Raw genomic sequence first — 13,678 nt, 5'->3', positions numbered from 1 at the left:
TATGCAGCAATGATGGCCTGAAATCTGTACCCATGGATGTCACCACTGCTGATCTCCTCTGGTGTGAAGCTTTGCAGCAATGACGGCCTGAAGTCTGGAACCATGGATGTCACCATCGCTGGTCTCCTCTGGTATGAGGCTTTGCAACAATGATGGCCTGAAATCTGTACCCATGGATGTCACCACTGCTGATCTCCTCTGGTGTGAAGCTTTGCAGCAATGACGGCCTGAAGTCTGGAACCATGGATGTCACCATCGCTGGTCTCCTCTGGTGTGAGGCATTGCAGCAATGACAGCCTGAAGTCTGGAACCATGGATGTTTTCTTCTCTGGAGTCCTCCGGTATGAGGCTTTGCAGCAAAGACAGCCTGAAGTCTGGAGCCATGGACGTCACCATCTTTGGTGTCCTCCGGTATGAGGCTTTGCAGCAATGACGGCCTGAAGTCTGGAGCCATTGTCGTCACCATCGCTGGTGGTGTCCTCCGGTATGAGGCTTTGCAGCAATGACTGCCTGAAGTCTGGAACCATGGATGTCACCATCGCTGCTCTCCTCCAATGTGCGGCTTTGCCCCCTTTACTGTAGTGACTTCAGTTGTTGCTGGTTTCTGGCTCTATCTGCCTTCAGTACGTGAAGCATGGCTCCATGAGCTGAGATCTGGTGATGACTCGGCCATTGCTGTATTTCCTCTCATGAAGTCTTCTCATTATGACAGACTAAGATACTGAGACACTAACTTTCTGGAGAGTGATCTTCACTTGGGTGGATGTTGTGAAGGGGTTTTTCGTCACCTTGGGAAGGATTCTGTGATCATCCACCACTGTTGCCTTCCGGGGACATCCAGACCTTTTAGAGTTCCCAAGCTCGACAGTGAGCTTTTTGTATTTGCAGAATGTACCAAATTGTTGATTTGGCCTCTCCTAATTTTTCTGCTTTCTCTGTGATGGATTTTTTTTACTTTTTTCAGCATAATTATGATTGGTTTCTCTTCTAATGAGCACTCCTCTGACCGCATGTTGTGGGTTCACAGCAACAGCTTCCAAGTTCAAATGCCACACCTAGAATCAGCTCCAGACCTTACATGCTTAATTGATGATGTATTAATAAGGGGATAACCCATGCAGCCCATTAAATAGCTTTTGAAATAATTATCCAATCACTTTTGGTCCCTTTAAAAAAAGGCAGCTCCATATTAAAGGACTGTAATTCCTAAACCCTAATTTCAATTAGGATAGAAATACCCTCAAATTAAAGCTCAGAGTAGGCACTTTAAGCCAACTTGTGTCACTGCCAAAATATTTCTGAAACTAGCTATGCATGTCTACATCTATAGATGTGTAGTTACAGCACTCAGGTCAAAATGCGATGACAACTCGATGGTGCTCTGCCCACTGGTGCTTTTTAAGGAAGGGACACTGCCCAATATAGTCCAGTGTTCTGTGAACCGAGTGTCCACTTCCTCATGTTTATTTATAGATTCGTATTTCTTAACTCAAGTGATTTCCTGGAAAATACATGGAAATCACTGGTCAGGATCAGCTGTAAGATGAATGCCCGGTCTTACAATGATGATCCATGAGCAAAACTGTCATCACACTTATCAGAAAAAACAATCCTATTAAACAGAAAGTAAGAAAATAGATTATCATCACTGTAGTGTCAGCTATTGAACAGGAATATAACTACTATACTGCCCTCATCTGCAATAATAATGCCCCTATATAACTACCATAATACTGCCCCAATATACAAGAATATAAATACTATAATACTGCCTCTATGTACAAGAATATAACTACTATAATACTGCCCCCTATGTACATGAATAGAACTACTATAATACTGCCCCCTATGTACATGAATATAACTACTATAATACTGCCCCCTATGTACATGAATATAACTACTATAATACTGCCCCCTATGTACAAGAATATAACTACTATAATACTGCCCCAATATACAAGAATATAAATACTATAATACTGCCCCCTATGTACAAGAATATGTACAAGAATATAACTACTATAATACTGCCCCTATGTACAAGAATATAACTACTATAATACTGCCCCTATGTACAAGAATATGTACAAGAATATAACTACTATAATACTGCCCCTATGTACAAGAATATAACTACTTTAATGCTGCTTCTATGTACCAGAATATAACTACTATAATACTGCTCCTATGTGCAAGAATATAACTACTTTAATACTGCTCCTATGTACAAGAATATACTGTAACTACTTTAATACTGCCCCTATGTACAAGAATATAACTACTATAATACTGCCCCCTATGTACAAGAATATAGCTACTATAATACTGCCCCCTATGTACAAGAATATAGCTACTATAATACTGCCCCCTATGTACAAGAATATAGCCACTATAATACTGCCCCCTATGTACGAGAATATAGCTACTATAATACTGCCCCCTATAATAATAATAATAATAATTTTTATTTATATAGCGCCAACATATTCCGCAGCACTTTACAATTAAGCGGGGACATGTACAGACAATAAATTCAATACAAGTTAAGACAATTCAAACAATGACATTAGGAGTGAGGTCCCTGCTCGCAAGCTTACAATCTACAAGAATATATACAAGAATATAACTACTATAATACTGCCCCCTATATACAAGAATATAACTACTATAATACTGCCCCTATATACAAGAATATAACTACTATAATACTGCCCCCTATATACAAGAATATAACTACTATAATACTGCCCCCTATGTACAAGAATATAGCTAATATAATACTGCCCCTATGTACAAGAATATAGCTACTATAATACTGCCCCCAATATACAAGAATATAACTACTATAATACTGCTCCTATGTACAAGAATATAACTACTATAATACTGCCCCCTATGTACAAGAATATAGCTACTATAATACTGCCCCCTATGTACAAGAATATAGCTACTATAATACTGCCCCCTATATACAAGAATATAGCCACTATAATACTGCCCCCTATGTACAAGAATATAGCTACTATAATACTGCCCCCTATATACAAGAATATAACTACTATAATACTGCCCCCTATATACAAGAATATAACTACTATAATACTGCCCCTATATACAAGAATATAACTACTATAATACTGCCCCCTATGTACAAGAATATAGCTACTATAATACTGCCCCCTATGTACAAGAATATAGCTACTATAATAAGCCCCCTATATACAAGAATATAACTACTATAATACTGCCCCTATATACAAGAATATAACTACTATAATACTGCCCCCTATATACAAGAATATAACTACTATAATACTGCCCCATGTACAAGAATATAACTACTATAATACTGCCCCTATGTACAAGAATATAACTACTATAATACTGTCCACTATGTGCAAGAATAACTACTATAATACTGCTCCTATAAACAAGAATATAACTACTATAATACTGCCCCCTATATACAAGAATATAACTACTATAATACTGCCCCCTATATACAAGAATATAACTACTATAATACTGCCCCTATGTACAAGAATATAACTACTATAATACTGCCCCCTATGTACAAGAATATAACTACTATAATACTGCTCATATAAACAAGAATATAACTACTATAATACTGCTCATATAAACAAGAACATAACTACTATAATACTGCCCCTATGTGCAAGAATATAACTACTATAATACTGCCCCTATGTACAAGAATAACTACTATAATAGTGCCCCCTATGTACAAGAATAACTACTATAATACTGCCCCCTATGTACAAGAATATAACTACTATAATACTGCTCCTATGTACAAAAATATAACTACTATAATACTGCTCCTATGTACAAGAATATAACTACTATAATACTGCCCCTATGTACAAGAATATAACTACTATAATACTGCCCCCTATATACAAGAATATAACTACTATAATACTGCCCCTATGTACAAGAATATAACTACTATAATACTGCTCCCTATGTACAAGAATATAACTACTATAATACTGCTCCTATGTACAAGAATATAACTACTATAATACTGCCCCTATATACGAGAATATAACTACTATAATACTGCCCCCTATGTACAAGAATATAGCTACTATAATACTGCCCCCTATATACAAGAATATAACTACTATAATACTGCCCCCTATATACAAGAAAATAACTTCTATAATTCTTCTCCTTTGTACAAGAAGGGGGAAGTATTATAGTAGTTATATTCTTGTACATAGGGGCAGTATCATAGTATTTATATCCTTGTACATAGGAGCAGTATTATAGTAGTTATATTCTTGTACATAGGAGCAGTATTATAGTAGTTATATTCTTGTTTATAGGGGCAGTATTATAGTAGTTATATTCTTGTACATAGGGGCAGTATCATAGTATTTATATCCTTGTACATAGGAGCAGTATTATAGTAGTTATATTCTTGCACATAGGGGCAGTATTATAGTAGTTATATTCTTGTACATAGGAGCAGTATTATAGTAGTTAAATTGTTACATTCTTGTAAATGGGGCAGTATTATAGTAGTTATATTCTTGTACATAGGAGCAGTGTTATAGTAGTTATATTCTTGTACATAGGGACAGTATTATAGTAGTTATATAGTAGTTATGTTCTTGTACATGGAGCAGTATTATAGTAGTTATATTCTTGTACATAGGAGCAGTATTATAGTAGTTACATTCTTGAACATAGGAGGCAGTATTATAGTAGTTATATTCTTGTACATAGGGGCAGTATTATAGTAGTTATAACCTTGTACATAGGGGTAGAATTATAATAGTTATATTCTTGTACATAGGGGCAGTGTTATAGTAGTTATATTCTTGTACATAGGGGGCAGTGTTATAGTAGTTATATTCTTATACATAGGAGCAGTATTATAATGGTTATATGCTTGTACATAGGAGCAGTATTATAGTAGTTATATTCTTGTTTATAGGAGCAGTATTATAGTAGTTATATTCTTGTTCATGGAGCTGTTTTATAGTAGTTATATTCTTGTACATAGGAGCAGTATTATAGTAGTTATATTCTTATACATGGGGGCATTATTATAGTAGTTATATTCTTGTACATAGGAGCAGTATTATGGTAGTTATATCCTTGTACATAGGGGGCAGTATTATAGTAGTTATATTCTTGTATATAGGGGGCAGTATTATAGTAGTTATATAGTAGTTATATTCTCGTACATGGGGCAGTATTATAGTACTTATATTCTTGTACATAGGAGCAGTATTATAGTAGTTATATTCTTGTTCATGGAGCTGTATTATAGTAGCTATATTCTTGTACATAGGAGCAGTATTATAGTAGTTATATTCTTGTGCATAGGAGCAGTATTATAGTAGTTATATTCTTTTACATAGGGGCAGTATTATAGTAGTTATATTCTTGTACATAGGAGCAGTATTATAATAGTTATATTCTTGTACATAGGGGCAGTATTATAGTAGTTATATAGTAGCTATATTCTTGTACATGGGGCAGTATTATAGTAGTTATATTCTTGTACATAGGGGCAGTATTATAGTAGTTATATAGTAGCTATATTCTTGTACATGGGGCAGTATTATAGTAGTTATATTCTTGTACATAGGAGCAGTATTATAGTAGCTATATTCTTGTACATAGGAGCAGTATTATAGTAGTTATATTCTTGTACATAGGGGCAGTATTATAGTAGTTATATTCTTGTACATAGGGGGCAGTATTATAGTAGTTATATTCTTGTACATAGAGGCAGTATTATAGTAGTTATATTCTTGTACATAGGGGCAGTATTATAGTAGTTATATTCTTGTACATAGGGGCAGTATTATAGTAGTTATATTCTTGTACATAGGGGCAGTATTATAGTAGTTATATTCTTGTACATAGGGGCAGTATTATAGTAGTTATATTCTTGTACATAGGGGCAGTGTTATAGTAGTTATATTCTTATACGTAGGAGCAGTATTATAATGGTTATATGCTTGTACATAGGAGCAGTATTATAGTAGTTATATTCTTGTTCATGGAGCTGTTTTATAGTAGTTATATTCTTGTACATAGCAGTATTATAGTAGTTATATTCTTATACATGGGGGCATTATTATAGTAGTTATATTCTTGTACATAGGAGCAGTATTATGGTAGTTATATTCTTGTACATAGGGGCAGTATTATAGTAGTTATATTCTTGTACATAGGGGGCAGTATTATAGTAGTTATATTCTTGTACATAGGGGGCAGTATTATAGTAGTTATATTCTTGTACATAGGGGGCAGTATTTTAGTAGTTATATTCTTGTATATAGGGGGCAGTATTATAGTAGTTATATTCTTGTACATAAAAAAATGAAAAAAATGATGCCTGTGTTTTTATTGATCAATCATAGGAAAGGTATAATAAAAACACATGCATCATTTTTTCATTTTTTTATCCACTCCTGGTATTGGCTTACAAATACTGATGTTAAATACTGTGTGCTCATGGCCATAACGACATTCTGCTCTCATTGGTGCAGTGTGATCACCTGTGCTGGAGCACAGCAGACCTGAGTGTGATTAACTGACAGCTTTCAGCTCTCATGTCTGTCAGTCAGTGTAGGGGGAGGGGTATTAAAGCAGAAATTGGGCCTTAATAAAAACACTTCTAGCCGAACTACTTTCAAATTCAAATGAGCTTCATTGGCATGATCAAATACAGTACACATTGGAATTGACAAAGAAAGTGTAGTGCTGTCAAATCTGTTGTACTCTCCCTCCACACACAGGCTGCTGGAGATGAGAGCTGTTAATGATGCTCAGGTCTGCTGTGCTCCAGCACAGGTCATCACTCTATAGTTACATCATTATGTCTCACACTGAGAAAGATCGAAGTTTTTATGGGGCATGTTCTTCTTTCTCCAGTGTGTTGGGTTTTGCTGCTGATTGGTCAGCATTTCACAAAGGAAGAAGTACACGCCCCTCAGTGAAATCCCTCTGGTAATGCCCACTTAATCCCCAGTGTGTTGGGGATTGCTGCTGATTGGTCAGCTTCAGATAAAGGAAGAAGTACACGCCCCTCAGTGAAATCCCTCTGATAACGCCCACTTAACTTAAAAGACTAATAACTGTTTAAGTGCCAAATTCTTTGATCACAAGTATCTCCACAAAAGAGAGGCGAAAATAAAAAAAGGTTTATTCCGCTCTATAGCGCCTATTACATTGTGTGTTCATTTTAATGTGAAAAATTTGGTAAAAGGTCCTCTTTAAGGAAAATTTAAGGAGCAGATGTTTTTATGATTTATGACATATTTAGTCAGTTCTATAGAAAATATATTAAATGCACGACTTGAGGCATTTTTTGTATTAAATGATTGTTCTCTGAGCATAAAGGTGCCGAGTCCTGACGTTTTGTGCTGTGTGATCTGGCTGAACATTTCAGCTTCCCGATCGCGGTGATTACATCTCATGTCACTGCTGGACAAACTTCAGAGTCAGGAAAAGTTAAAACTGAAAAAATAACAGGAGCCTAATAAAGGGAATAACCGGTCAGTGTGAAATAAAACAGGACGGCTTAGTATGATGGCATAAAACAATGTCTGGGACATATCAACTAATGGATCAGGAAGAGTGTCAGAAAGTCTTCAAAAGGCCATTAACAGTAACTCACCACATCTAATACAGCAACACTGGATACAACCAGCATGGCAAGCCTTAAAGGATATTCCCACCTTAGGGATGCATGCTCGGCTGTTTCATGGTAGTAAATGAAGGCAGGGACGTACATGGCCGCCTTTACATTCATTTTTTTTATTATTATTATTATTACTAGCTGAAGAGCCCGGCGCTGCCCGGGCATAGTAACTAACTGTGGTTAGTTATAGCAAATTATAATTATCCTCCATCCCATAGTCCCGTGCCCATATACCCATCATACATATCCTCCATCCCATAGTCCCGTGCCCATATACCCATCATACATATCCACGATCCTATAGTCCCGTGCCCATATACCCATCACACATCCTCCATCCCATAGTCCAGTGCCCATATACCCATCATACATATCCACGATCCTATAGTCCCGTGCCCATATACCCATCATACATATCCACGATCCTATAGTCCCGTGCCCATATACCCATCACACATCCTCCATCCCATAGTCCCGTGCCCATATACCCATCATACATATCCACGATCCTATAGTCCCGTGCCCATATACCCATCACACATCCTCCATCCCATAGTCCAGTGCCCATATACCCATCATACATATCCACGATCCTATAGTCCCGTGCCCATATACCCGTCATACATATCCTCCATCCCATAGTCCCGTGCCCATATACCCGTCATACATATCCTCCATCCCATAGTCCCGTGCCCATATACCCATCACATATCCTCCATCCCATAGTCAACCATTATGACATCATAATGAGTGGCGGGGCTTGCAACCTATGATGACCTCAGCGTCGCCATGGCAACCATTATGACATCATAATGAGGGGTGGGGCTTGATACACACACACTTTTTCCCCATTACGTAGATAGGGGCAAAATTGTTTGGTGAATTGGAACGCATGGGGTTAAAATTTCTCCTCACAACATAGCCTAGGACTCTCTCGGGGTCCAGACATGTGACTGTGCCAAATTTTGTGGCTGTAGCTGCGACGGTGCGGATGCCAATCCCGGACATACACACACTTGAGCTTTATATATTAGATTATTATTATTTATATAGCGCCATTAATTCCATGGTGCTGTACATGAGAAGTGGGGTTACATATAAAGTTATAGATATCATTAACAGTAAACAATTTTCCACAACAAATTTACAATGACAGACTGGTACAGAGGGGAGGGGACCCTGTCCTTGCGGACTTACATTCTATGGGATAGTGGGGAAGAGACAGAAGGTCGGGGGTGCGCCAGCTCAGGCGGTGGTGAGGCGGCAGAATGGTTATTTCAGTCTGCAAGCTTTCCTGAAGAGATGGGTTTTCAGGTTCCGTTTGAAGGATCCGAGGGTGGTGGATAATTGGACGTGTTGAGGCATGGCATTCCAGAGGATAGGGGATATAGGGAGAATTCTTGGAGGCGGTTGTGTGAGGAACGAATAAGTGTGGAGGAGAGTAGGAGGTCTTGGGAGGATCGAAGAGTACGTGAGGGAAGATATTGGGAGATTAGTTCAGAGATATAGGGAGGGGAAAGGTTGTGGATGGCTTTGTAGGTCAGTGTTAGTTTGAACTGGATTCGTTGGGGAATTTGGGAGCCAATTGAGGGATTTGCAGAGGGGAGAGACAGGGGAGTAGCGAGGAGAGAGGTGGATTAGTCGGGCACCAGAATTGAGGACAGACTGGAGTGGTGCAAGAGAGTTAGCAGGGAGGCCTCAGAGGAGTGTGTTGCAGTAGTCAAGGTGGGAGATGATGAGGGCATGTAGAAGAGTTTTAGTAGATTGAGGACTGAGGAAGGGACAGATTCTGGAAATATTTTTGAGTTGGAGGTGGCAAGAGATTGGACTTGCGGTTTGAAGGACAGGGCAGAGTCGAGAGTTACTCCAAGGCAACGGATTTCGGGTGCGGGAGAGAGCATGATGCCATTTACCATAATAGATAGATCGGGTGGGGAAAATACGTGAGATGGAGGAGAGATGATGAGTTCAGTTTTGTCTACATTGAGTTTTAGGAAGCGAGAGGTGAAAAGGGAGGATATCGCTGATGGACACTCCGGGATTCTGGACAGCAGAGAGGTGACGTCTGGGCCAGAGAGGTAGATCTGAGTGTCATCTGCATACAGGTGGTACTGGAAGCCATGGGACTTTATGAGTTGTCCTAGGCCAAGAGTATAGATGGAAAAAAGTAGGGCCCCAGGACAGAGCCTTGTGGGACTCCAACAGAGAGGGGGCGGGATGAGGAGGTAGTGTGGGAGTGGGAAACGCTGAATGTACCGTCAGAAAGGTATGAGGAAATCCAGGACAGGGCGAGGTCTTTTATGCCAAGGGAGGAAAGAATCTGTAGCAGTAGGCAGTGGTCAACTGTGTCAAAGGCAGAGGACAGATCTAGAAGGAGGAGGATGGAGAACTGTCTGTTAGCTTTGGCTGTGAGTAAGTCATTAGTAATTTTGGTCAGGGGAGTTTCAGTGGAGTGGTGGGGGCGGAAGCCAGATTGCAGGATGTCAAGGAGGGAGTTAGATGAGAGGTGGGAGGAAAGTTGAGCATGGACATGCTGTTCAAGGAGTTTGGAAGCAAATGGGAGCAGTGATATGGGGCTATAGCTGGGCAGAGCAGTTGGGTCAAGGTTTGATTTTTTGAGGATGGGTGTTAAGGTGGCATGTTTGAAGTCAGAGGGGAAGGTACCAGAAGTTAGGGATAGGTTGAAGAGATGGGTTAGGGCTGGAATGATCATGTTAATGAGGTTGGGGAGCAGGTGGGAAGGGAAGGGGTCAAGTACACAGGTGGTGAGGCGTGATTTGGAAAGGAGATGAGTAAGCTCTCTTTCAGTGCTGTTGGAGATGGAGGTTATTAGGGAAGGGCAGAGGTCTGGTATGTGGAGTGGTTGGGGTGGTGGAACTGTAAAGGGTTGCCTTGTTTAGTCAGTCTTGTTTTTGAAGTAGGTGGCAAAGTCCTCAGCAGAGATGAGGGGAGTTGGTGGTGGCAGTGGTGGGCGGTTGAGAGAGTTGAATTGGCTGAACAGTTGTTTTGGGTTGTGGGATAGTGAAGATACAAGGTTTATCTTGTATCTTCATTTAATCATTCATTTAATCAATCATTTATCTTGATGTGTCAGCAGTGCAGGAAGATGAAGGTCCCAGCAGTCAGACTTATTTCTACCAGTCATTTATGGGATAATGTACGGATAAACACTAGATGTCCCAGGTGGGAATAACCCTTCCCATGTCAGTAAATGATGATATATCAATATGATATGTGTTGACTTAATGATTGGGGGTCTGACGTGATGTCTGGGACCTCGACCAATCTTAAGAATGCAAACCCTTCGCAATTTTTCTTCTATGGAAGTCGGACCCCAAGTGATCATTAAATGACGATTTCTCCTACCAATGTGCTATCACTTACTAAGAAGAGGATTGCCCTTTAACCATGTTCAACATCAGTGGTACATATGAAGTACATTATGGGACCAAGAGTTGTCAGATTGGTCTTCCCATCTTCACTGAGGGCTTCCTATGTCATACGTGCGACAATGGGGAAATCAGAGGAGAATGGTTTAGATGGGTTTAGCCTTCTTCCGAACCGAAGCGAAGTCCTTGTATCCTGCTCCACCCTCAGTTTTATAAGTGCAGTTGCTTTATATTAGGACCATTTTTAGTTTTTTTATGGCTCCTCTCGGTGCCCCCATGCTTGTTAGAGGAGGGTCTTCTATAATGGACTACTTCACGTCTTTTTCACAAACCCTTGTATTCTAAGCCATGAGTGCACAATTCTTTTATCAGTTTCTTTTGGACTTATGACTATCCTGAAGGGTTCACTTCTCAGTAGACGCTGGGATGCAGATTACTTACAGTGGGATCACATTGCAGTATGTTGGGACTTTACACCTTGAACATTTGAGGAATTTCTCTGAGGGTCTTTAAGAAAAGTCATTGGAAATTCAAAATTCCACAACTAGTGCGTACAAGTCTTTTAAACAATTGACCCCAAAAAATACAAATTCTAAAACATATGTTCTAGATCCCAAAAATGTAATGGATACAAGATTGATGCCATCTCTGGTCCCGGGATTGCAGTGAGGTGGTGAGTATGGCTGTTATGGTGCTCGTCATGTTGTGCCCTGAGAGATACTTTGGAAGTAGAACGTGCTCCATAGTGAGGACCAAGCCCTGACAAGAAGCCGCAAAGGAGAAACAATCCAAGCCAATATTTCATTAGGAACCTTTCAGAAGAAGGCACTGTGCTTCAAATGCTGCTTAGAAAATGTTCAGATGTTTGCAATCCTCAATCCCAAAACTTGCAACCCCTTACGACAGGACTTGCAAACACATTGGTGACTGTCCAATCCACCGAACCTCCCTCTCTGGTTGGCTTTTCTGCTGACAGTGAGCCTCCCTCCATCTTTAGACCTCAGCACACACCCTGCAAACTCTTACACTTCAGGGCCTTGTCCTTGTCATTGCTTATTCTCCATTTGTGGTACTGTCGCTTCTGGGTTGCAGTTTTCCTGGCCTGGCCTTTTACTAGTCAGCTGCTTCATGTCCTGTTCACTTGCCACTCTCTTGGCAACTGCACCTCCTCTAATGTCAGTTTCCTCACTTCAAGGCTCGATCTCTTCTTCTCAAGTCACTAGCAGAGGAAATCTCTCCTCTTCAACCCAGGTTAGCACTCTATTCCAGATGGGCCTGCTGGTAGAGTTGGTGCCTATTTATTTGCACTTCATCTGACTGTGCTATGATTATGGCAATAAAATATTTCCTGCAAAACAAAAGGAGGCGACACATCTACAAGTGGATCAGCGCGATCATGGCGGAACAAAAAAAAAAGCATGAATTACGAATTACATGTTTCGTAAGAGAATAACGAGAACCTGCATTCACCCCCCTACAGAGTGAACTCAAAAAAGGATCAAGGGAAAAATATTGGCAAGAGATGAGAAGAACGGGGAGGTTTCTTCGTTGATGATGTCCCTGCTGTCCTAAGATGATGGGTGTGTTGACATGGGCCATCATTAGTGGGTTTCCATATTACTTCTTGATTTTGGGATCAGTTTCCTTAGTGTGGTCCGGTCATACTGTAATATAAATAAGATGGACCACATCTTCCCCCCATTCAGTAATGTCCACAATTCTTTGAAATAGAAATTGGGCCCAATTTATTAAAAACATCTACAATAAAGACGGCCGTGATGCTTACAGCAAACGATAAGAACACAGCTGATGTGGGAGACAAAGACAGTATTTTAGTTTGGACGTAGAGGGAATGTTTTATCAGAAGATACGGGACTAGACATGAGCGAATTACTCCGAATCAATTGAATTCTCTACCAATACAAGTGAATAAGGTAAAATAGTGGCCAGCCGGATGTTATTTTCCAGTATTCTGAGGGCCAGGAAATGGTTGACAGTAAACTATGATGCTCACCTTTCCTCTACCCTCCACATTCCTCTCTCACCACCACTGGGTCCTCCGTTTGCTCAACTTGGCCTTCTTCTTGCTTCCGGTGATGAAGTTCTTCAGTAATCCCCATGTGGTCACAGGGGCTGCGACGTACATCATTGATACCAGTGACGTCCTTTTCACCCTGTGTAACTGGTGGAGAACTGTAACCCTGGAGGCTCAAAAAAAGAAGGTAGAAACCACAAGAGAGAAGACAGAGGAGCCGATCGGAGACCCCTCTGATTCATTCTGAATTCATTTCATACAAATCGAATTCACCGACTAAATTCAAGCCAATCTGTTGAATTTTGGCAGCTGTGCTTGTCTCTACCAAGGCGGCCATCCATCACTGTTGTGTTCTCTGTGTTTTCTGCCCCAGGATCTCAGCAACACTCTTCTAAGGAAGCTTTTACCTGGAGTGGAAGTCTCTCCCATATATCGACTTCTGACAGTCATTAGTGGTCGGCAGAGACCTGACGTCTACAATAACAGCAGCTCCATGGGTTCACCACACAATGGCTGATTTATTGGCGATAGCTTCCTACACTTAAAATGCTGATGGAG

General features: G+C 40.1%; 1 protein-coding gene across 1 annotated transcript in view; it reads left to right on the top strand.

Annotated features, from left to right (window-relative positions):
- The window catches only part of DYSF (dysferlin), a 320,393-nt gene that overhangs the window by 17,008 nt on the left and 289,707 nt on the right, over positions 1-13,678 (top strand). The gene's annotated exons all lie outside the window — the stretch shown is intronic.

This window comes from Dendrobates tinctorius, unplaced genomic scaffold (genome assembly GCF_039654945.1).
Source record: "Dendrobates tinctorius isolate UK_male_01 unplaced genomic scaffold, ASM3965494v1 ptg000216l, whole genome shotgun sequence".
Taxonomy (NCBI): domain Eukaryota; kingdom Metazoa; phylum Chordata; class Amphibia; order Anura; family Dendrobatidae; genus Dendrobates; species Dendrobates tinctorius.
Note: the sequence above shows the minus strand (reverse complement) of the source record. Positions and strands in the feature narration are given on the sequence as shown.